At 32.4% G+C, this 23,860-nt stretch overlaps 1 long non-coding RNA gene across 1 annotated transcript; it reads left to right on the plus strand.

Annotated features, from left to right (window-relative positions):
• The first annotated feature begins 13,297 nt into the window (after positions 1-13,297).
• On the plus strand, positions 13,298-19,703 carry LOC146995575 (uncharacterized). Its single transcript, XR_015043158.1, has 3 exons — positions 13,298-13,566; positions 16,343-16,432; positions 19,568-19,703. It is a non-coding gene; the product is annotated as an uncharacterized LOC146995575 (long non-coding RNA).
• The last annotated feature ends 4,157 nt before the right edge of the window (positions 19,704-23,860 follow it).

Below are 23,860 nucleotides of genomic sequence, written 5' to 3' on the forward strand. Positions count from 1 at the left end.
GACTATTAATTTCGTTTTGGTATTTTCACTATAAATGTTGGTTTACTTTTCACATTGTTGCCACCAAATATTATCGCCCTGTGTTAAAGAAAATAAATAATGAAGAATCTCCATAAATGCATGTATGCTTCTCGCATTCGGATAAAACAGCGGTACCTAGAGCCATCAAATTTTGAATACTGTAATCTTCTACATAATATGGTAATCTGGAATCCCAGACTTGGAATTTAAATTTTCTATTATTATCGATTTCATATTTTGTAACACTTTAACGAATTTTTGATTAACAAACTCAACGATTTCAAAACGAAGAATGGCAGCACTTTACGGGGGACATTTTTATCTCTAACGTGCGAGACCGTGTATCGGGAATTCTAAAGTTTTGACCATTTTAATATTATTTGGTGATACTGCTGTTGAATTGAATTTTATGGTTTAAGTGAGAAGAACATGATATTTAATAAATAAAGGTAACACAGAAAGCGTTAAAGGAACGCCCCCTATGGGCGTAATGCACAACCTGAAAGCTTTCAGATTTTCAGTAAAGTGAATTCTTTTTTAAATGCAGTCTATAGAAATTCTTGTAACAAGTGTCTATAATCAGCAACAAAAAATTCCATTAGTCGAAAGGGGCAATTTGCCCAGAAGAGCTACTAATTTGCGTTGGTTCACTATAAATGTTGGCTTACTGTCTGTCTATGGTAAGAACAGCTCTCGCCAGTTTGTCTGCAGCTGTCTGTTGCCGTAGAAACGAGCCCTAACCCATTTTTCGTAGGGGTGTCTTGAAGACTTACTTCTGAGTTTGCCACCTTGGCGCATTTAAAGATGATTTGACGATATTCACATTTTGTTTTAGTTTCAAGTAAAATGCTTGTTGACCCTTTGCGTCGACCCCGACATCCAATTTCCGAAAATGAAATTCGATGGCGTAGATAAAGCTTTTGCAGTCAAGAAACGGTCTTTGATTTTGCCGTGTGAGGTACAAGTCGCTGAATTTGCCATCCCTCTAGATGTACAATGAGTAAAAATAAACTTGTAGGGAAATAAATTTAAAAATCCGTGTTTATTTTTGAAGAAAAATTTCAATTTTGACATTTAAAAAAATCATGCTATTATTTTGCTTCTTTTTTGTTTATTTGTTTGCTTGCAAAATCATAGATGACATCTTAGAAATCTACTTGATTGCCCCATTCTCTTTATATAGTATAGACGCACTTCATAAATATAAAATAAATTTAATTTTTATAATTCTCCCCTCTAGCTGATCTACCGTGAACATTCAAAGCAATTTCGTCAGTCTTTAAATGACGTTCTGCTATGTTTTTATTTCAAAATTTTCTGTTAATTTATTGCTTGTGCTTTAATAATGACTAAAAATTTCATCATTAAATGTATATAGAATCATCTTGAAAGTAAAAGCGTTTTTTTACATACCCATGCTCTCAATAAATACTTTTTGCGAACATTTCTTCTTTTCTCATACCTTTAAACTAAACCAAAAGCTGGTTAATTTAATGGCGGAAGGAAGCGAAGGTGAATTAAAATCAAAACTGCTTTTTCCTTAATTACCAGTGGTTTGGGTTAGTTTATATGATGACGGAAAGCCTCCAGGGTTAAATGCCTAAGAGGAGGGATGCCTTCATGGAGGGCTTGCTAAGGGAAACTGGCTGTGCGCCCAAAACCGTATCATGTTGCCAACATTTCTTAAAAGTTAAATTGCTGTCAATCCATGTTTCATCGATGTAAACGATGTGGCGTTCACTTGCTCTGAGTTTTCTCATTTCGCGTAAATAATTGTTCCTCCAAAATACAATGTGAGGTCTTTCGATAAGAATTTTTTTTTTCTACGCATTCCAACGAAAATTCATTGAACACAAAATTTTGCACAAAGAGTCTTTTTGCCACGGGAAGTCTATTTTTTGCCACAAGACAGGCAGTAATTTCCGCACAGATGGACTTTCTTTTCTTTGATGTAAAAGTCTTGTATTGTCTGCCGTAGAACGCATTTATCAAAATCGTCAATTTCACACTTATGATTAGCAGGGCTTTTACATTTCTTTCCAAGTGTATTCAGAAGTTTATTTTCACCCATTGTTGACCTTTCTTAAACTGACTTCTTAAAGGTCAGTTTAAACTAACTTCTTAAAGGTTGACCTTTCTTAAACTGGAAGGGCATTTTAAAAAATTGGCGATTAACAAAGCACTACGAAAATCAAGCTAAATAGAAGCGAATTTGAGCAAATGCTAGTACAAAAGATATAACAACGAGAATAAAAAGAGCTAATAGTAATAATATAAGGCTTAAGAAAAGATGCGTGCAGCTGGAATGAAGCCGAGAAGACGAATGATAAACTTCCCTTAAGCCAACAGTCGCCAAAAACAAAATAACAATAAAGCAACCCTTGGTTTGTCCCTATTTGAAATATACTAGCCCTGTTGCTATAGCGACCGCCACTCGCCAGACACCGTGGCGGGAGCTCTTCTTACCGTAGACAGACAGTACTTTTCAAATTGTCGCCACCAAATATTATCGCCCTCAGTTATAGTTAAAGAAATTAAATAATGAAGATTCTACATAAATGTATGTATGTTTTTCGCACTGGGGGAAAACTACGGTACCTAGAGCCATCAAATTATGAATAAAGTAATCTTCTACCGAATATGGTTATCTGGAAGCCGAAACTTGGAATTTGAAATTTGTTTTACTTTCTATTTCATATTTTTTTCAACTAAGGAAATTTTTATTAGCAGACTCAGAGATTTCGAATCGAGCAATGATAACACTGTACGAAAAGAAAAAAATAATAATATTCTCCAGCCCGTGAGACTGTGTATCGGAAATTTTAAAGCGTTGCACATTTTAAAATTATTTTGCGATATTGCTGTTGAATTGAATGTTATGGTGTAAGTGCGAAGAACATGATATTTAATAAATAAAGGTAACATACAAAACGTTAAAGGGACGCCCCTTTGGGCGTAATGCAGAAAACCTGAAAGCTTTTAGATTGTAAGTAAAATGAATTTTTTTTTAAATACTGTCCATAGAAATTCCTGTAACAAATGCCTATAATCAGTAACAAAACGTTTTATTAGTCCAAAGGGGCAATTTGTCAAGAACTATTAATTTCGCAGAAGCAGTCGAGCTGGTCCCAGGCAGCACGTCTCCAAAAATATACGTATAATTTTGGTGAAATAAGCGTTTGGTATTGTTTGCACGTTACTTTTACGAAATTTATACGAATGAAAAAGGCTGAAGTTACTGTTGACTCTCTATCGTTATTTTCCCCACGTTATTTTTACGAAAATTATACGAATCCGAATGTACTGAAATAAAACTACCGCCATAATGGTATATTTTATTCGTCACTTTTACGGATATTATACGAAGTCTAAATGAAGTTTATTAATTCAAAATATTTAGTGCATTTTTGGCATTTCACTTTGTTTTCCTTTTCCACAAACATGAAAAAAGGGGCATTCATATATGAGGCTAAAATTTTTCTATAATTTTTAAAATGTGAGCTAAATCTCTACGTGCATTTTTGCAAAAAATTATATTTTCTTAATTTAAAGATCTTCAAAATAACTTATTTATTTTCTTATATCAAATTTGTTATTTTTATTCATATCAACACTTACATTAATTTACACAATTTAATTTCTTTTATGAAAATCCTATTAACCATTTAACTGGAATAAGCTGTATATTAAATTTGTGTACTTACTGAGTTTGGTACAATACTCGCCTTATGTCATTTAGCAAATATGGGTATTTAAATTGGAATAAGACTAGCAAATCTTTCATGTCGAGGAATAGAATAAATAGAGCAGAAGATGCTTGAAAATGTTTAACTTCTTGAACAATAGTTTAATGTAGACCAAAGGATCATTAATTATAAGCAAAGATATACTAATATTTTTATTTAATAATAATAATAATAACTCTACGAAATTGCAAGCTGAATCCTGATATTTTGCATATATTTCAGTTCCTTTAATCTTTGTTATAAAAATCACATGAGGCTAAAATTTTTTAATTTTGTTTAATGTACGGAAAAAATTATATAGCGATTTCAATAATTTTTATACGAGGAAAAGATAAATAAATAATTATATTTTATATTTTTCCTGAAACCGTTAAAGACATTCTTAATATGGAGATCTACAGAATAAGTACAAGGGTCCAGTTAAATGAACTCAAAATTTGCATAGTTAATTTTACGCTAAAAAAAAAAAAAAAAAAAAAAAAAAAAAAAAAAAAAAAAAAAAAAAAAAGGGCGTTGCAATTCTTGCTCACTGACCAATGGCAAAGCAGACACTTTCTACTTCCGGTTGTGGCGGGATATTTGTGAAGTCAGCAATGGCGGTCAAAAATAATGGTAAAGTCGCAAAGAATACTGTTTGTTTGTGGATCGGCGTTTGTGACTGAATTCATCGATGTTACTAATTATTTGAAGAAAGTAAGTGAATATTTTATATTTTCAGTGTTTAATAATCGTACTTTCTTCACCTATATAAAATTTTATAAATAGCGTCTGTAGGAAATGTGGTTTTTCCATGTGTTGTTCTTTTGTGTACGTGCCTAATGATTCATTTTCAGGATTTGGTATTGTTAATGACATAGAATACCAAATCAATAAATTGAAAAAATTTTGCACTAGTCTGTTTCTTACTGTTTGTGTCACTCCTGTTTGTATGTGTCTCACCTTTTTATAGTTATATTATTTTTACTCAAACGTTTTAATATTTATCTTAAAGCATACTGTAATTAAGCAGAAAATAGCTTTTAATGGAAAAGAAAGGCAATATTAACATGACTAATTGTTCAGAAATCTGTTCTGGAAATATTATCTACCTTATGCCAAAAAATAAAGCATGTAACTTTCATTTATTTATGAAATTCAAAATTTTTTATTTGCTTAGTGTTTTCCCTAAAAATAATTTAATTTCTTATTTTTGAATTTAGTTTTATAAATTTGCTTTAATATATAATCTTTAACTCAAAGATATTGTGCTATTAAAACAGGAAATTTTTTGCGATAGAAACACAGGTACTTTGTTCCAAATCTTTGTTCATTTTATTTTATATACAGTGAATTTTCATGCACTTGTAATTACTGAAATATATCCTTTCATGAATAATAAGTAAGTCCTAAGTCCTTTCATGAATGCATTTCTTTTTTGTTTGTTTGATTTTGTTGTTTTAAAAGATCTGCCATAGTTAAAGAAAGAAAATAAAGTAAGAATGCTTTACTTTGAGTTTTGAATAAATTTATTACTATTATTACTGCAGCTTCCAGTTTCTCTAAACATAATTTTCAAAGTCAAAATTTGATAGTTATGTTGATTATTAGACTTGCATGAAAAAATTTATTGAAAAGTTAGTATTTGATCTAAAATACATTAAATTATTTGAATTATATTTTACTAAATCATGTATTTTGATATAACTAGATAGTTAAAAAAATGAAAACTGTAAATGTGCAGAAATGCTTATATAAAACCAAGAAATTTATATTTTTGTTGCTTTTTGCCTTGTAAATTAAATATATATATATATTACAGTCTGGGGAGTCGGCACCCTACTGAATTGTAGTAAACGAGACGTCCAATCTACTAGACCATCAAAGACGCAGATTTGGATTTTCTATTTCATAGTTATTATGTTTGTTTAAATTAGTACTGTTTATGAATGTGATAAAAATAAATTCTGATAAGCTAAGAAATGATTTATTTTCTATTAATTATGAACTGTAAATAATGTAGCAAGTTTTCTTCATAGTATTTACTAAACATTTTTTTTTAAAAAGGGAGGTAGTCTTATTTATACAGTTCTTGCACAGTGAGATACCAAGAAATAAAACATTTCAGGAATTTTCACTCAGTATATCTTGATGTGTAAAATCATGTTGTTTAACGCCATATTACTTTTTCACAGGAAAGTAATTTTATTGATCTAACATCTGCATAAATGAAACTTTTTTAAGAATGATTACAGTTTCTAAGCTAACTTAAAATTTTCAGATTTAGAAAATGTATGTTTAATGTAGCATTAGTTTTCCGTGGAATAGAAAAGGTTTTAAAAATGATCAGTTGTTAGAGGGAAATAATATAAATGAGATTGTCCTGATATAGTTTCAGCTGGAAATGAAACTGAATTTTCGGATAGTGAAGATGAAATTCTCTGCATTTAAGAATTCTAATAAAACTGATTAATGTAAATCCTATGATTCATGTAGGTATTCTTCTGTTATCAGGACCAGATTCAGAAATATGTGTCTATATGTATGCATTTTTAAATGTAGGTGCTCGTGTGTGCATGTGTATATTCTTTATGTATGTATGTGTATACTCATATGCATACATGCATATACACATGCTTACATATCTACAGTGGAACCTCGAGATACAAGTTTAATTCGTTCCAGCATTCAACTGGTATAGCGAATTTCTCGTATTCAGAAACATGCTTCCCCATTGAAAATAATGGAAATTCAGTTAACCCGTTCCACACCCCAAAAAATATCAACATTTTAATATCAAGTCAATTTTTCCTAATAAATAACACTGGTAAATAAGCATAGTTTAACTTTGTTACCAACTTTTTACTCCTTCTCATTAATCCACACCAACAACAGCTTCTCAACATTTAGGAGTACTTTTATGGTGCTTGGAAGCAACGATAATTCCTTTGGCGAAGTCAAGTTTCTTTATTTCTTCCTGCTTCTTCAGAATAGTGTAGATTTTCCATGTTGAAAGGCCGCAAGTCTTTGCCAATTCCCTCACCATGCTTATGTTTATCTATGATTTCTTTCTTGATATCGACGGCCATGGCCTCCTTATTTTTCTTTGCAGCACTATCTGAGGCAACATACTTCTTGCGAGGCATCTTGAAATCATTATTTTCATGTTGAATGTCAAAACAATTAACTTGCAAGTACACAAACACGTATATATAAGAACACTGAGTGATCTGACGAGGGGATTCCTCGAGTTGAGCCGGATAGGGAAATGGAGCCACCCATACCAACAGTCTGGCTCATTGCTCGTTACTCGAGTGAATGCTCGTATTTTGCTCATACTTTCCTCATATCTCGAGGTTTCATTGTGCATTTCTGAATCCCGTCCTAATAACAGAGGAGTACCTTTTCCAGTATTGCAACAGAGCTAGAATGAATTATTGTGTTAAATATTTGGAAAATGCATGCTTAAAGTACTGTTATTTTCTAAAAATATTCTGTATGTCTATTTTTTTACAAGAAGAAAAAATAGCTAAAAGCTAATTTATTTATTAGTCCAAAGTGGCTTTGTCCCTAAAGGACTATTGTTTTTGTTTTGCGTTGGTTCACTATAAATATCCGTTTCACTTTTCAAACTGTTCCCACCAAATGTTAAGAGTCCCTAGTGTGGGATTAATACTCTCTATCTTAGTGCCCTCTATAACTATGTTAGGGTTAACCTGTATAACCTACAAGGATTGCCAGTTTAGGCAAGATATCTAGTTAGTCATCAGAATACGTACCTTATTTTTTATTATTTTTAAATTAAATTGAAAGTAATAAACTAGTTTTCAAGAATCTAGTTAAACTAGATTTGCATTCAACTCTGGTTTATTGTGTTAATGATGTTTTGCTGTAACAAATATGAATTTTTTGTTTAAGTATAAAAATTTAAAATGTTTTTCTAGAGAATGAAGTACTGCCACTTAGTTGTATTGGATACGTTGCAAGGTAATTTTATATTCTACATTAACTCAAACTTTATGTCCTGTTTCAGATATAATGGCAGAAATAATGAAAACATGAAATTCAAAAAGAAAAATAATAACGTTGAATAATATAAAAACGTTGAATGTAGTATATTAGATGGTTAACTGCGGTTTGGCAGCTCATTAATAATCTTACACATATTGAATACGAATAATTTTGACAATTACCGGTATTTTCAATAGTATAAAATTAGGCAAGAAAGCAGCTTTAGTTTAGCACCGATTTTAAATACAACTTTCTTAATTTCGAAGGTGATCCTGCACACACAGGTCCTATGTAATAGAAAGCTCGCCAACGGTCCAGCGGTAAAGTCGCTGAACACTGGTAGTTCGGCTCGACGTTCGAATCCCGCGAACGGTCTGGCTGCATGGCCGTTTCCGTGGTTTTCCCCATGTGTAACATGTATGCGAGGCAGTTTTCCTTAGAAAGTCTTTCACGATGGCATTCCTCACCTTAGGAAGATAGCCCTATTGTGCTTTGCAGTAATCAAATAAACCTAAACCAAACCTGTTACAGATGTATTTTTATGTTACTAAAATATTAAAACTTAAAACTAAACTGGATGGCGCAAACAGCCCTTAGAGAGCCATGGCTGGCAATGCCTTGATATCTATTTTCTAGATGGTGAGCTCTGTGGTGTTTGTGCATAAGCGGTCAGCTTGTAGTGTTGCGTGGCCCCAACTTGTCAGCAACTATGGTTGTGACTGCTATGAACTGTAAATTACACAAACTCGTAAGAAAGGTTTAAATCCTTTTTTATTCCACTTTAGAAATAACAGCTGCGTTCACTTGACGCTCAAAAACTACGCCGACCCGGCCGTTTAACAAAAACAGAACTGTGAAACTAAAAATTAATGACAGGATGAATACACAACTAGATCACTACCTACGAGGCTCTGAAATCGTAACTAACTTAACCGCGTTCTAAAATACAGCTGAGATTCAGCAAGCTTACTGATTAAGCAGTTGAAAGATTCAACGAACTGCCGAGATAGGCACACAGGCCGAAACGCGCGGTTCTTAAATTTCTATCCAGCAACCTTCACGTTAGCGATTCAAGAAGCACACATACAATCTCGTTTCCCTTCTATTTAAACTCAACTTACTTCTGCTAAAATTTGAATACACTGCGCGTTCTACTACAATTTACATACTCTGGCATTGGCAATTCTAGGGGAAAGTAAAGGCTTGACAGGAAAGATAGCTTAAAATAAATGTTAGTTAAAATGAATATAAACCCTACAAGCTTTTTGCAGGCCCCCAGGTATTAAGTCCCCAATGGAACTTGGTATTAATTTATCGACCCACTCAAGGGATGAAAGGCTGTTTCAACCTTGCCCAGCCTGGGAATCAAACGCCGGACCTCTGGTGCTGCTGCGTGACGCACTAGCCACTGTGATACCGAGCCTCCCTAAAATAGTAAATTTATGAAAATTATTAAAAAAATTTTAACTATCAGGGTACTTTTCCGTTTCGCCGGCGCAAATCTTGCGAAGCAGACTTCATTGGCGACAACACACAGTATACACATAAAAAATGTCAGCAAATGTTAGTTCTAAGAAACTTTTATTTTAAAGGCATAAACATTTTAATATTGTTTAAAATTTTGTAAAATGATAATAAATAAAGACAATAAATTTGTAGAAAGACATTAATTTGTATTTGTAAAAAGAGATTAATTTAAGAATTTACTATGCTTTCATGGTACAACATTCTGATTCGCCGTTTCATATCACGTGACCTCAAGTGATCTCATCTCATGTTAAACTACGCTAATTCTCTCAGTAATTATCTACATTAATTTCAAGTTAAGTCTTAATTTGGAATACAAGTTTAAGTGCAAGAATTATTTCATTTCGTATGAATAGCTTACTCAAAAATTATGTACAATCGCAGTGCTTTACTTTGCTCATTAGAATTGATGAATTTAACCCTTAATTTTGCCTTTTCTATATTTTTGGGTGAGCGTGTGATTGCATCCTAATCGATTTAATTACCACGAATGGCCTTAAAATTGAACTATCTGGTAAAAATTCTATGTAATTGTATCCCAGTATTGAAAGAAACATTCAATCTGATAGAAATAGCTGCGACGTGTTTTGAAAATGAAATGTAAAAGGTTACCAGCGAGGATATTCTGTTTGGCATCGGTTGTACAATTTTGGGCGACTTTATCGCTTGCACCAGCAAAATGGAATAGTACCAATATTGGTTTGACAAAGGTAAGATGTAATTGAATTTAATAAGTTGGAAATACTGTCTGTCTTTCCATGAGTTAAAAAATAATTTCAAATAAAATTTCTTTTTTCAGCTTTTCATGTTATTTGTTTAATGTCATTGTAATCTGATTTATCATATTTAGTCACATATTCCATCCCTCTTTGCACTATAATTCAAAGGACTTATCAGTTTCAGCAATATTTTTTTTACCAGTATAAATTTTTACCATAACTCTGTTTCTAAATCATATCCTGAAAAATTAAGGAGTAAAGTACACAAAGAAGGAAAATATGCAAGTAAATAATGACGTTTAGTGTTGTTTATGTGTCTAATATTTGTACTAGATTGCAATTAGTGTTATGTGTCTAATATTTGTACTAGATTGTAAAAGTTATAAAATTCTGTTAGCTTTTATTCTTTTTTAAATTGAGATGCTTCTTTGCACCCAAATGTTTAAAGCCTTCCAGAACTCGTACTTTGATCTAACTTCTATTCCTAATAAATAATCCAGCTGCATACAGTTTACTCAATCTCTGCCATGTGTAAGGTAAACAGTATTAGCTTTTTTTTAATATATCTTTTACAACTATTACATCAGGTAGATTTCTTTCATATTTTGCCTTAATTGAATCATCCTGCTAATTAAGAATTTATTAAAGTTAATATTTTACGTTAAGTTTTTGTGTGTATAATTCATTTTAAGTATGCGCAAGCAAATGCATACATTAACAGTTACGTAGAATTATGTTTTGGGTATCAAATTCAGAAATTTTTGGGCTGTTTTTAGAAGAAATTATTTATACCATATTAATATTGGTAAAAAAATTCTGTGGCTTTTAAATGAGAGTATATATTTTAAAATAGCTGCATGATATGGTAGAGGTAAAAAGCTTCATGTGGATCATAAATTAATATTACGTGGGAATTTTTCATTTATTTAATAAAGAAAATATTCAAGCCACAATTAAATTTTTTTCACTGGATTATTTGCATACAAAGTTTGCAGCAAATATTTCTTGCAACAGAAGTGACAATTTTTATTTTGCCAAGACAGGAAATTTAGTTAGTGAAAGCAGTAACTCTATTCTGGGATGTTAAATAGGAAGGCAAATTTTTGAATTTAAATTGATTTTTGAAGGAAGACTTCATTTAGTCTTGCTATCATTCTACGTGGCTTTTAACTTTTTATGGTATTTATAATTTTATTGTTATTCAGCTTTATGTTTGCTTAGAATGCACATGAATGTAGACTTGAAGTATTTTATATTGCAAACTGAGATGCCATTGTTATCATAATTAAAGATTTATGTTCTCATTTTGGAGGAATTTACTGATAATACTTTTGATTGTGTATTGTTTTCTGGTTTATTGAAATGTGTAATATAGCCTGTTAATGCATATACGTATGTTAATGACCCCCCATAGCACAAAACATCCTCAGGATGTCCTATTTAAGTCGCAATATCCCGGGACATACTTAGGATGTCCTAAGGATGTTGATTCTCAGATGTCCTGAGGAGATCGTAATTTAACATCCTGAGGATGTCTTATTTAAGTCGCTATGTCCCGGGATATGACAGGATGTCCTGAAGATGTTGATTCTCAGATGTCCTGAGGAGTTCACCAATTTCACATCCTGAGGACATTCATTCTGCATTGTCCGGAGGACTTTCGTTGTCAAACATTTTTAGGATATTTGTTCTCAAATTTACCAGTTTTAATTTTTTGACATTGCACATCTGAAACTTGCACATTATTTTATTTTTCATATGTATTTTACTAAGTTGTTTCTAAATTATTATTTTATTTTTCATATGTACATTATTTTATTTTTCATATGTATTTTACTAAGTTGTTTCTAAATGCTGTACATTAAAAATATTGATATGATTGATGATTTATTCTTGTTATTTTGTTATTAATTTTAACTGCTATTTTTTCTGACGTTTTTAAAAATTTATTTAGTCATGGAAAAGATTTTTTTCAATGGATTAGCATTTTCTAGAATATTTGCAAAATTCTAAATAACATATATTTTTTTTATAAAAAATGTGTAAATTACATGTATAATTACTTACAGATTACAAACCCTACTACAAATATAGGTAAAATTAGATATAGATATATTTAATTACGGAAACGAATTTTTTTTTTTTTTTTTTTTTTTTTTTTAAAGTTGGTTATTTTAGGTATTTTTTTGGGAAGCAGGAAACATGAAAAATTAGCAACTGCCTTCGCCGGGAATCGAAGGACGGACCTCTGGAATACCGGCCCAGTGTGCAGAACCACTACACCACGAAGACGCGCTAGGTGTGGTGGTGGTGTATTTAATAATGGCAAAGCACACTAGGGCTATCTGCCTAAGGGGAGGGATGTCTTCGTGGAGGACTTTCTAAGGGAAACTGGCTCGTATACACGTTACACGTGGGGAAAACCACGAAAACACCCATGCAGCCAGCCTGTTCGCGGGATTCGAACCTCGGATCGCACTACCAGGGTTCAGCGACTTTACCGCTCGGCCGCTGGTGGGCCGAAGACACGCTAGGAAAGCGGGAGAAATACCTTATATTACTTCTCTTTTTAAAGGCCGACTTTTTTTTAAGGGGATCCAATCACTAAATCCTGGGTGTGGATATACCTCATCCAACACCTTTTTAGTTCGGGCGCCACTGTAGAGACATTAGGATTTTTTTGGGAAGCCGTAGAGATGAAAAATTAGCAACCGCCTTCGCCGTGAATCGAACCACGGACCTCTAAAATACCGGCCCAGCGTGCAGAACTATTACACCACGAAGGCACGCTAGGAAAGCGGGAGAAATACCTCATAAGGAAAATTTTTTCCTCTAATTACAGGACAGAAAATGTTTTTCAATCGCGTGATCTGTTATTGATATTCGAGCATATTGTTTTAGAAACCAATGCACCATTATTATATGCTGGCTTATTTTATAGTTATATGCAGTTTAATTTTATGTTCATGTTACTGTAGTATTGTCATTATAATAAAAGTATATTGATATTGAATTACAGTCGTGCGATAATTTCGCAGTAAAGATACATCTCTGATGACTATCTAAGATTCTAGAAACTTTGGTCTTATATAGAGATGGTCGTCTTATAGAAATAATGCTTAATATTAATATTTATTTATAATCTCAGAACTATTGGTCACTTTCAGAAGTGGTCGTTTGAGAGGCGATATTCTATATATTTATTTACTGATACTCTCAGATTCCAAAATTTGTTTATATTCTCAGAAATATTGGATGGAAGGTGGTCGTCCCATACATGCAAAATTTTACATTTCATTAAAAATGAACTCGGCATTATTTAACTATTTCCCTATTAATTAATTAATTAGATAAAGAAAAAATTAGAAATAGTACTGTTTATTACGGAATAATGTAGGAAGTTCTACAGAACTATATTCTTTCGCGTCATTGCACATTGTATCCGGCAAACTACTAGTTCCTCGTATTCTTCCGCAAATCCGTAAACATCTGTCTGATTTGAAACGAAATCCAAAATGGCTGCGCCATGAGGTTAACTTGTATGGATAATTTTTGTTGCATGAAAGGTAAGTTCAGTTGCAATACTTGTATGTTTACTTTTTTTGCTTTTCGAATTTATGTTATTTATGTCATTTTGACAGTTAAGTGTTTCACAGCTTTATGAATTGTTACCATTCTGTCGTGAATTACGTGTATCTCAATGGCTGGCTGTCTTTTCAAATATCTAATTTGCCCTGCTATCCAAATGTTTATGACTGAATTTTTTTTAGTCTAGTTTATGCATTCAGTTTCAAAATAATATGTGTGATCAGATTGCTTATTATTTTATTGCAGCAATAAATTTATGTTAAATAGTTTGAACAATTGTATAAAAATACGAGTTTGCATTGTTTTGTCCAAAATATGTATGGTTGAAACATTATCTTAATCTAGTTTGTAATTCAAGTTTTTTTGGGGGTACTGTTCTGTTATTGGGACCAGAATCGGAAATGTATGAACCTGTGTTCGTAAGTATGTGCATAGATGTGTATATGTAGACACACAAACATACAAATATACAAGTATACATAAAAACAATTCTGAACCCGGTCCTGATAACAGAACAGTACCTTTTTTTAATCTTTTTTGAATATTTTATAAAAGGATTAAGCATTTTTCAAAGTGCATATCATTTTAAGATTCGACTTGCAGGAAGACAAAATATGGTCATTCAATCAAATGCTTATGATTGCTTTTAACATTTTCTCATAAATATTGTTTGCATTTTTATTGTATTTTAGATACTTTAGTTATGTAAAGTGAACATGAGAATATTAGGAAAGCTGAAGAATATGAATAGCTACCATAATACATGTATTTTTTCATCGAGCCCATTGTTTTAGAAACCAATGCACCATTATTATATGCTGGCTTATTTTATAGTTATATGCAGTTTAATTTTATGTTCATGTTACTGTAGTATTGTCATTATAATAAAAGTATTGATAATTTTTGTTGAATCTTGCAAGTTGCCTAACATTCAGAATTATTACTACCGAATTTTACTGATAGGTTTTTTCGAGTTGACATAATCTATCTGATAAATAAAATAAACTGGTGTTTAAATTATATGCATTTCTCTTAATGTTTCATTGAAAGTGAGATGGAAATATAAATGCTATCCAGAAAAGTGAATTCTTTTTGCCTGAAATAACAAACTGTACTAAATGATTGTTTATATCATTTTAGAAATGTCAATATTAAAGTTTCTCCCCCTTCTCTTCTTTGATTTTGAAATAATTTATAATAAAATAATATATGCATAAGTGTAATTAATGTAAAGTGTCATTCAGTAATATAATTTATTTTTACTGATATTTTTATATTTCTTATCTGGGTTTTCTTTTGGTGTGAGAAGGAGGAAAAGACTGTAATGTTTTAATTAAGGAAATAATTAAAACATTACAGTCTTTTAAATAACACAGTTACAGTGATGTTTATTGAAGCAATCAGTACTGTGTGATTGCCAGTGATTGAATAATGTTAAAATGCATTGTTCATAAGGTGTTGGTGTATTTAATTATGGCAAAGCACACTAGGGCTATCTGCCTAAGAGGAGGGATGCCTTTCGTGGAGGACTTTCTAAGGGAAACTGGCTTGTATACACGTTACACATGGGGAAAACCATGAAAACACCCATGCAGCCAGCCCGTTCGCGGGATTCGAACCTCGGACCGAACTACCAGTGTTCAGTGACTTTACCGCTCGGTCGCTGGTGGGCCATTTGTTCATAAGGAAATTTGCTTATCTTTGTGTTATAGATTTTATTTTGACATAAGCTGAAATTTGAATTATTGGAAGCACTTTGAAAACCCGAATTATTTCCTGAATCATTAATCAGGCCAATATATAAAATACAAATTTTCATACAAAATTATTTCTTTGAGCATATTATAAAGAGCTCATTTAATTTTATTATTTGTACAAATTTTAGACAAAAGTAGCATGTAACAGTTAAAGATTTATTGAAGCCTACTTGTTACTTGTGGTAACAAAGAAGTGTGAAAGATATTGCCACATTAGCGAACATGACGATCATTGATGCTTAGTTTAGTAATTTAATAATATATTGAGAAATGCTGGGAACTTTCAGAAGTAGACATTTCGGAAATGATGGGCTTGATAAGAAATTTACATGGTTTTATTATTTATTCTTTAGTTAAGAAAGGATTTTAGATGTTCATGTGAAAGAATTCTGTTTAATTATATGTGAAAGAATTGTTAAAGTTTGGCATTTAAAAAAATGAATTAATAATATGCAATTATCTTTTTATTATACATATATTACTATATATTTCTAATGCGCTATGTAAATGTCAGTGCTAAACAATTGAGATACTATTGTCAGGGCAATCTTTTCTTATACATGAAAAATTCTGATACTTTCTTATCATCTGCCCTCACAGCTTCAACTTATGCTACAACAGCAAGAGTATGCACATGATAATAGCAAACTATGAATATGCATACCACACACATGTATTTACATGCTTTATATTTAATCTTTATTTCTGAATAGTATTCCATTGGATGAAAAATATGTGAATATTGACCCAATGTATATATTTTTGTGTGTGTGCATCCTAAAATTTCTTGTTTCTTATAAAGTGCTTATATGAATTACTACTTGTGAACAGAGCAGTAGATATGAACCATAAACTAACCATTTTGCCAATTTTCACAGCTTTGCTGATAGTCAGAAAGCACCAAAATTTGTAATAATGTTAAGTTTAAATGATGTTCTATACTTTTGTGTTAATTTTTCTATTCTATTAATTCTATTACTGATCAAACTTTCTGCAGGAATTTCAACTGGTTAAGATGTTATTACCATGTGGAGAAGAATTTGGTTTTCAAGCTAGAAAAAATTGCAGCTGAAGGATTTTGTAGAAGGTCAGTCAAACTGGTTTTAGTTAATTATAATTTAATTTTGGGTTAAGAATTCTCAAATTTATTTATCATAAGTGTCTAAAGGTCTTCTAAATTAAATTCTGCTTGTTTTTGAAATTTTTTATTCATTCTTTGATTATTATTATTATTTTTTTTAAATTTACTAACTTATATCCAGGCACATAATGTTGCATTTAATGCCATACCTTAAATATTGTAAAATGTTAAAATAATGCATTTCACTTAAAAATGTGGTTGTGACAGTAAATTTTCTGTTACATTTAATCATATCTATAAACATTGGTATACATAATTTTTCAATAATCTGTATATTATTTTGTGCATTTCTTTTACATCCAAGATCTGGCATATTACTTGGTTTTCAAACTGATAACATGGTGTAATAATGTAAGCTAATAGTTAAAGTTTACTATGGAACGGGCCAAATTTAATAAATTATTCTTTGATAGAAATTTATTCATGTGTTCAGTGTGTCTCATCTCTTTAAATTGCTAAAGTAAATTTTATGTACTTGCATTTAGGAATTTTGACTGTATCAGAGTAATTTTGTTTCAGTTATAACATGCAAGGGAAAAAATTCATTCATAGCTCCGTATTTAAAATTAGTTAATTAAAGTCCTTAATAAAGAGGGACGTTTTGTTGTTTTTAATGTCGATAGAGTTTAATTCAAAAATATGCCAGATTAAGGGTTACTTTTTAACCTAATTTAAAATTTTCATTACTTTAACACGTCCAATAACTGTTATTTTTTAACCTAATTTTAAAATTTAAAAGTAAATTTAATAAATTAATTAAAGTAATTTAAAAGTAAATTTTGTTTACTTTTTAACCTAATTTAAAATTTTCATTACTTTAACACGTCCAATAATTGTTATTTTAACTCTGATATTGTAATAATATCAAAATTCCTTACTTTTTGATAGGTAATCCAAATGTAAAACAAGAAAAGAAAAGATTAAAATCTAGAAGTATATTTATTTCATACCTCTAACAAATAAAAACAACACAAGCACTTTTTACTGTCTATCTGCATAGTGTGGCATGTCCCGTAAGACTGAGATTTGTATGGTCAAATCCATGTTTCAGTTAAAGGAAAATGCATGCACAGTCTTCTGATTTTCCCTTCGATTAAGGATTCTGTATATACTAGCGTAAGAAATATATTAGTTAATGCAGTGTTATACATCAATATTTATAGACAATTATTGTGGCTATGTTTATTATAATTTTGTTCACTGTAATGGCTGGAGTGCCTAAACCATCATGCTCTGTAAACAAAACTCAAATCTTCATCTCTGCATACTGCTCCACTAGTGTTTAAACCACTGAAATGGTGATTATGGTAGAACATCTTTGGTAAAAATTTACTCTACTGTAACCCTTGGCAAATCGTTTCTTTTTTTTATATCAAGATCGTCACCTGAGAGGATCGGCACCAATTTCAAGGTGGCAGCTACACAAAACCAAAATAAGAAGTCAGACATACACAAACTCTGTGTCCATGTACACATCGACCTATTAAAACAGAGAACTGCACAAAGTGGGCATTGTGCACTGCCTTAACTTTGTCCATGTACACATTGATCTATTTTCACTTTAAGAAAATCAGAAAGTTAAAAATATCATAGTTACCAGAAAAAATTTGCCACTGTCTTAACACACAGACAACCAAAAATACACAAACAGAGAGGAATAAGTTACCAAAAATACATATTTCGTAACATAAAAAAATTAAACAACAAATCTTCTAACAAAAATTAACACACAGAGACAAAAAAATAAATGAAACGTCATTTTTTTAACATACCTTATTTTCCACATGCATATGTTTAGGCTTCTCACCACCATCCTCCAGGTAAGCAATTCAATTAAATTTTTTGTCTCTTAGTCACCTCAGACATACTCAAACGATGGTACCCACACCAAAATAATAAATAGCATGTTCAAAATACAAGACCATACCACTTCCGTGCAACCAAACACAGCAATTGAAAAGAATGGTAAGAACCAAAAACCTGGGACCGTACAAAAGGTTTACTATTAAAAAAAGTAGCCCAAAACTAAATTTATCACAGCACGTTGGCAATATTTGCAGAAATAACTCCTTTTTATTGACAAAAAAATTTTTTTTTTTTTTTTCCCCCCCAAAGGCTACTTTTGCCAACATTATCAACATTAGGGTTACCGAAAAACTTATTTGACACAATGGGCTTCCACATTTCACAAACAACCAATACCACTTTGCGATTTTTTTTTTTTCAGACAGAAACCAAGGTGTACCATACAGTAAAGATTAGCCACATCTTCATTTACTACTGTTACAAGTACTTCTTTGGTAAATTTCTGCAGTTAAATTCAAAAGTTTAAAATTGCATTAACATGATCAGATTCAGAGTCATAGCTAGGGTTTTCAGCGCTCAGGGACAACTGAAGATTTCGCACCCCCTACTGCTTGCCAAGGATGGAAAACATTTAATTCTAAAATGTTCTAACATCAGTTTGGCGCCCCTTGGATTCTGCACCCGGGGCCAGATGCCCCCCTTTCCCCCCTCTAGCTACGCCCCTAATCAGATTTTATTTTCTGCACGTAGCTAACAATTACTTATGTGTTGTCAGATAAATGTTAGCAGATGCAGTTAATTATTTTTTACTTGCCAATCTCATGAGACAAGTTTTTTTTTTGCTCCTGCAAGACTTTACTTTATGTTGCAAAATAAATTCATTCTCACTCTTTTTGGACTTGCCTACACATTAAATTTAAAATAGTTTTATGAATAGGTAAGATGTGATTATCATAATTTTGTTTCTCTCTTTATCTTGGCAACTTTATCTGTTGATTCAGTATCCAGGTTACCTACCAGTGGCTGATTGATAAAACTGCTCATATGTTCAGCTGGTGGTTTGAATTTATTTTCTGACATAAAAAATTTTAAAAGGCAACCCCCATGTTTATTTTACTATAATCGAAAAATCAAATAATTGCTACTCTGTTTATAGGTACTAAACGTTAAAATATTTTAAATGCTTCCTTTAATTTGCATTCTAATAGTAATTTGTTTAAATTTAATTATGAATTATATTCACATATAGTAATTGTGAGTGTTTTTTTATTTTAGGTGCTGTGAAAGGCAATGACAGAGATCCAATTTATCAAGAGTTCTTATATACATAAGAATACATGGATATATTGTTTTTCATGAATTCAAATAAGATGTGATAAATTGGATTAATAAAAACTATTTTGAATTTTGAAAAGTGTTTTTCCTCTGTTAATCATAATATAGTGCCATAAATTTCTGAATGTGTTTATTTTTCATCCAAATAAATAGCTTTACGAAAATTTGTCATATTAATAGATATTGCATAATTTAGCATTATTATAAATATTTATTATAGCAGATTTAGCTGAACTACTTTTTTAGTCTCTTTGCAGATGAAGTCACAAAGGTAAGTGGTTAGATATTTTTCTGTATTCCCCATTAAGTAATTTTATCTGGTAAATTACCATTACTTATATACTAAAGGTGAAAGAATGAGCTTTCCTTGAAGATACAAAAATTTGCAGATATTTCAAAAAATTGGTATACGTAAAAAAGTTCTTAAATTGCCACATATGCGAAACTGAAAATGTTATATATGAAATAGTTCAGAAATATAAATATTTTCATTATTTTTTAACTATAATTCACTGCATTTGTTATATATAATCACAGTTTAAGTTATTTGTTATATATAATCACAGTTTGTTATATATAATCACAGTGCTTTTCTCACTGTGATTTCTCATGTATTTTGATTCATAAATACACATACATAAATCAATCGTATTTGGATTTCTCTTTTGAGACCGAATAAAAAATGAACTAAACATTCTCGTTGACATTGAAAGTTGAATAAAAGCTCACCTCAAAATAAAATGAATTAATAAATTTATGGAAAATTTTACATTGAATATATTGAGCAGAAAGAGTAAACTGAATATACTTTATGGATTAATAATTGGTAGAGTTGATAGCAGAATAAAATACCTTAATTGCATAGTGGCGTAGCGACGGGGGGGGCAAGGGGGTGCATGATGCCCCGGGCGCTGCTCCTAGAGGGGCGCCAAATGGTTTCCAAACAATATTTTCCGGAAAATTTCAGTTTTTATTTTGATCGATTTCTGGAAAATATATTTAAAATTAATAACTATTGTAATATAATTAATTATTTATTTTCTTGATTTGTCTGATAAGATGTGTAATAAAATGTTTGCAGTACATCAACCAAAACGTTCTTTCTGACCATTTTATTTCTCCAAAGTAGAGATATATTTTTATTTTTTTAAATGAAATGCACGTATATCTCCCGCTTTTTATTTTAAAACGATAACACGACCTTGTCCCGAATTTCTCAAACATATCCAGTTTCCAAAATCCGATTCCATAATCTGGAAATAACATTTTTTGAAAATCCTAACGCTTCCGCTACAATGGATTGCGTTTGACTCTGCTGTAAACGACTGATGGCCTTCCAGTCTACCGATTCAACTAAGTCATCTTGCTAAAACATCGGACTGACTGCTACAAACAGTCAACTCTTTTTCAATTGTTGCCCACCAGCGGCCGAGCGGTAAAGTCGCTGAACACTGGTAGTTCGGTCCGAGGTTCGAATCCCGCGAACGGGCTGGCTACATGGGTGTTTTCGTGGTTTTCCCCATGTGTAACGTGTATACGAGCCAGTTTCCCTTAGAAAGTCCTTCACGAAGGCATCCCTCCTCTTAGGCAGATAGCCCTAGTGTGCTTTGCCATAATTAAATACACCACCACACCACTTTTCAATTGTTTTTAAATCTCCTACTACAAAAGGAATGCTGCAGGTCGCTTGTCACTCCTTATCTTAAACACATAGTTTTCGACGTCACAGACTAAATTTGCCTATTCCCAACTTTGTAAACAATATAATTTTCCTTTATAATCTATTCTATTTCCTTTTGTTCAAAAAGATTGTCGATTATATGGTTATTTCATACCGAACCCACAACATCCCCTAATTATTTTTGAGCAGTGAATGTGACTGCATGACGTTACTCCGCAGTAGAAAAGAAACGGAACCTAAAACTCCACTACAGATCTATAGAGAAAATGTTTTTCCAAACCTAAGAGTCTCACTTCAAATACTACTTACTATTTCATTATCAAATGCTAGCTATGAACGTTCGTTCAGCTAATTAAAATACATTTTCACATATTTATAATCAACAATGGGACAAGATCCCCTAAGCCATCTAGCATTTTTAAGTGTGGAAGGAAAAAAATTTGAAAGGATCGACTTTGATGAAGTAATGATAAATTTGCTTTTCAAGACTTTGATGAAGTAAATGACAAATTGGTGGAAGATATGCTTTTCAAGAGGGTTTGTAGTTCTGAATCCAGGTGTTGTTCATCCGCAAGGGCAGCAAAGTTTATTCGCGAAGGAACGGCTAGTTGTTCAATACGAGACAAGGTGTCTGCAACAATATTCTGCGAACCCTCAATATAACGGATATCTTTTGAAAATTGCCCTATGAAGTCTAGGTGTCTCATTTGACGAGGAGAAGCTTTATCCTAACGCTGTTGAAAAGTATAGGTTAAGGGTTTGTGATCTGTTACGATCATGAAAACGCGTTCCTCTAGCATATGTCGAAAATATTTGACAGCTTCATAAACTCCTAACAATTCGCGATCGTGAGTGCTGTATCTGGTTTGTGCTGGTGAAAGTTTTTTTTAGAAAAATGTGAAAGTGGTCTTCATAATTCTTGATCTTTCTGTTGTAAAACTGCTCCTATAGCTGTTGTTGATCCACGCTGAGCAACGTCAACGTGGAGAGACATTAGGTTATTTTTGGGAAGCAGAGGATATGAAAAATATGCTACGCCTTCGCCGGGAATCGAACCGTGGACCTCTGGAGTACCGGCCCAGCGTGCAGAACCACTACACCACGAAGGCAGGCTAGGAAAGAGGGAAAAATACCTTATAAACGTAGAGTGATAATAGTTTAGATGCAGAAGGATACTGCAAAATTTGTTGCCGAAATTAAATCATTTTTGCATTTTTGGAACACTTCGCGGGATTCTGTGGTCCAGGTTATGTAACACGTTTATCGTTTTTCTTGCTTCAAACCAAAAAAGAATTTAGAAGAGCTTGTATGGTCGCTGCATAAGGTAAGAAACGTTGATAAAAATTGAGCATAGCAAGATTCTTTAGTCCTTCACTGAAGATGGTACGGGTATATCGGGGATAGCGGTGACTCTGTCTGGAAGCGGTCGAACACCATCAGCGGAAGTTTCATGACCAAGAAAGGATACTCTCGGTTGGCCAAAAACGCATTTAGAAGGATTAAGACCGACACCGTACCTTTGAAAACGTTCAAAAACTGTTCTCAAATGTGGTAGGTGTTCTTGCTCTGAAGAGGAGGCGATTAAGACATCATCAAAATAAGGTACACAAAAGTCGAGGCCGATTAACATCCGATTCATGAAGCGTTGGAATGTTTGAGCAACATTGCATAAGCCTAAAGTCATGACCCGAAACTCAAATGGTCCAAAAGTCGTAATAACCGCAGTTTTTGGAATATCAGCTGGGTTAACGGGCAATTGGTGATACGCCCGCCCAAGATCAAGGGTTGTAAAAATAGCTCTTCCCTCTGAAACTTGCATACAGTCTTGAATGTGAGAGACTGGGTAACGATCAGGAATTGTAGCTGCATTTAACCGACGATAATGGCCACACGGGCGTCAGTTACCATTTCGTTTCCGAATTAGATAGAGCCCATGAACTTTTTGAAGGACGGCAAATTCCCTGTTCTATCATGTATTGAAATTCTTCTTTGGCAGCTTTAAGCTTGTCCGGAGGTAAGCGTCTTGGTTTAGCTGCAATTGGAGGTTCAGTAGTTTCAATATAATGTAGTACATCGTGCTTGGGTTCGAAAATACCTATAACTGGGCGCGTGTTTGTAGGGAATTCTCTGAGGTGTTGATGCCATGGGGAGTTACCCGAAATCAGTTTAATGCTCAAATCTTGACTAATGCGAATTACTCTCGGAATATATCAAACGGTGATTCTTAAGATCGACAAGCAGAAAATTTTTGAAAAAAGTCAGCGCCACTAATAGGACTTGAAACAGTAGCAATAATGAATGGCCATTGGATGTTGCGGCGCAATTCTAAATCAACAGATATCAGGCGTTCATCAAAAGTTTGAATAGGAGTTCCATTTGCTACATAAAGTTGTAAGTTGGTAAGGCGCTTTTGTTCATGAAAATGTGGTGGAATGACAGAAACATCAGCCCCGGTGTCTACAAGAAACCTCAAGTCCGAATTCTTTTCGATAACGAAAAGGCGTGCAAAATTCCGGCCGCTGTCGTTCACAACTTCGAGCAACTTCCCTGGT

This window comes from Stegodyphus dumicola, chromosome 9 (assembly GCF_044657685.1).
Source record: "Stegodyphus dumicola isolate Sdum_Otavi_A_Nest chromosome 9, ASM4465768v1".
In the NCBI taxonomy this organism is placed as follows: Eukaryota; Metazoa; Arthropoda; class Arachnida; order Araneae; family Eresidae; genus Stegodyphus; species Stegodyphus dumicola.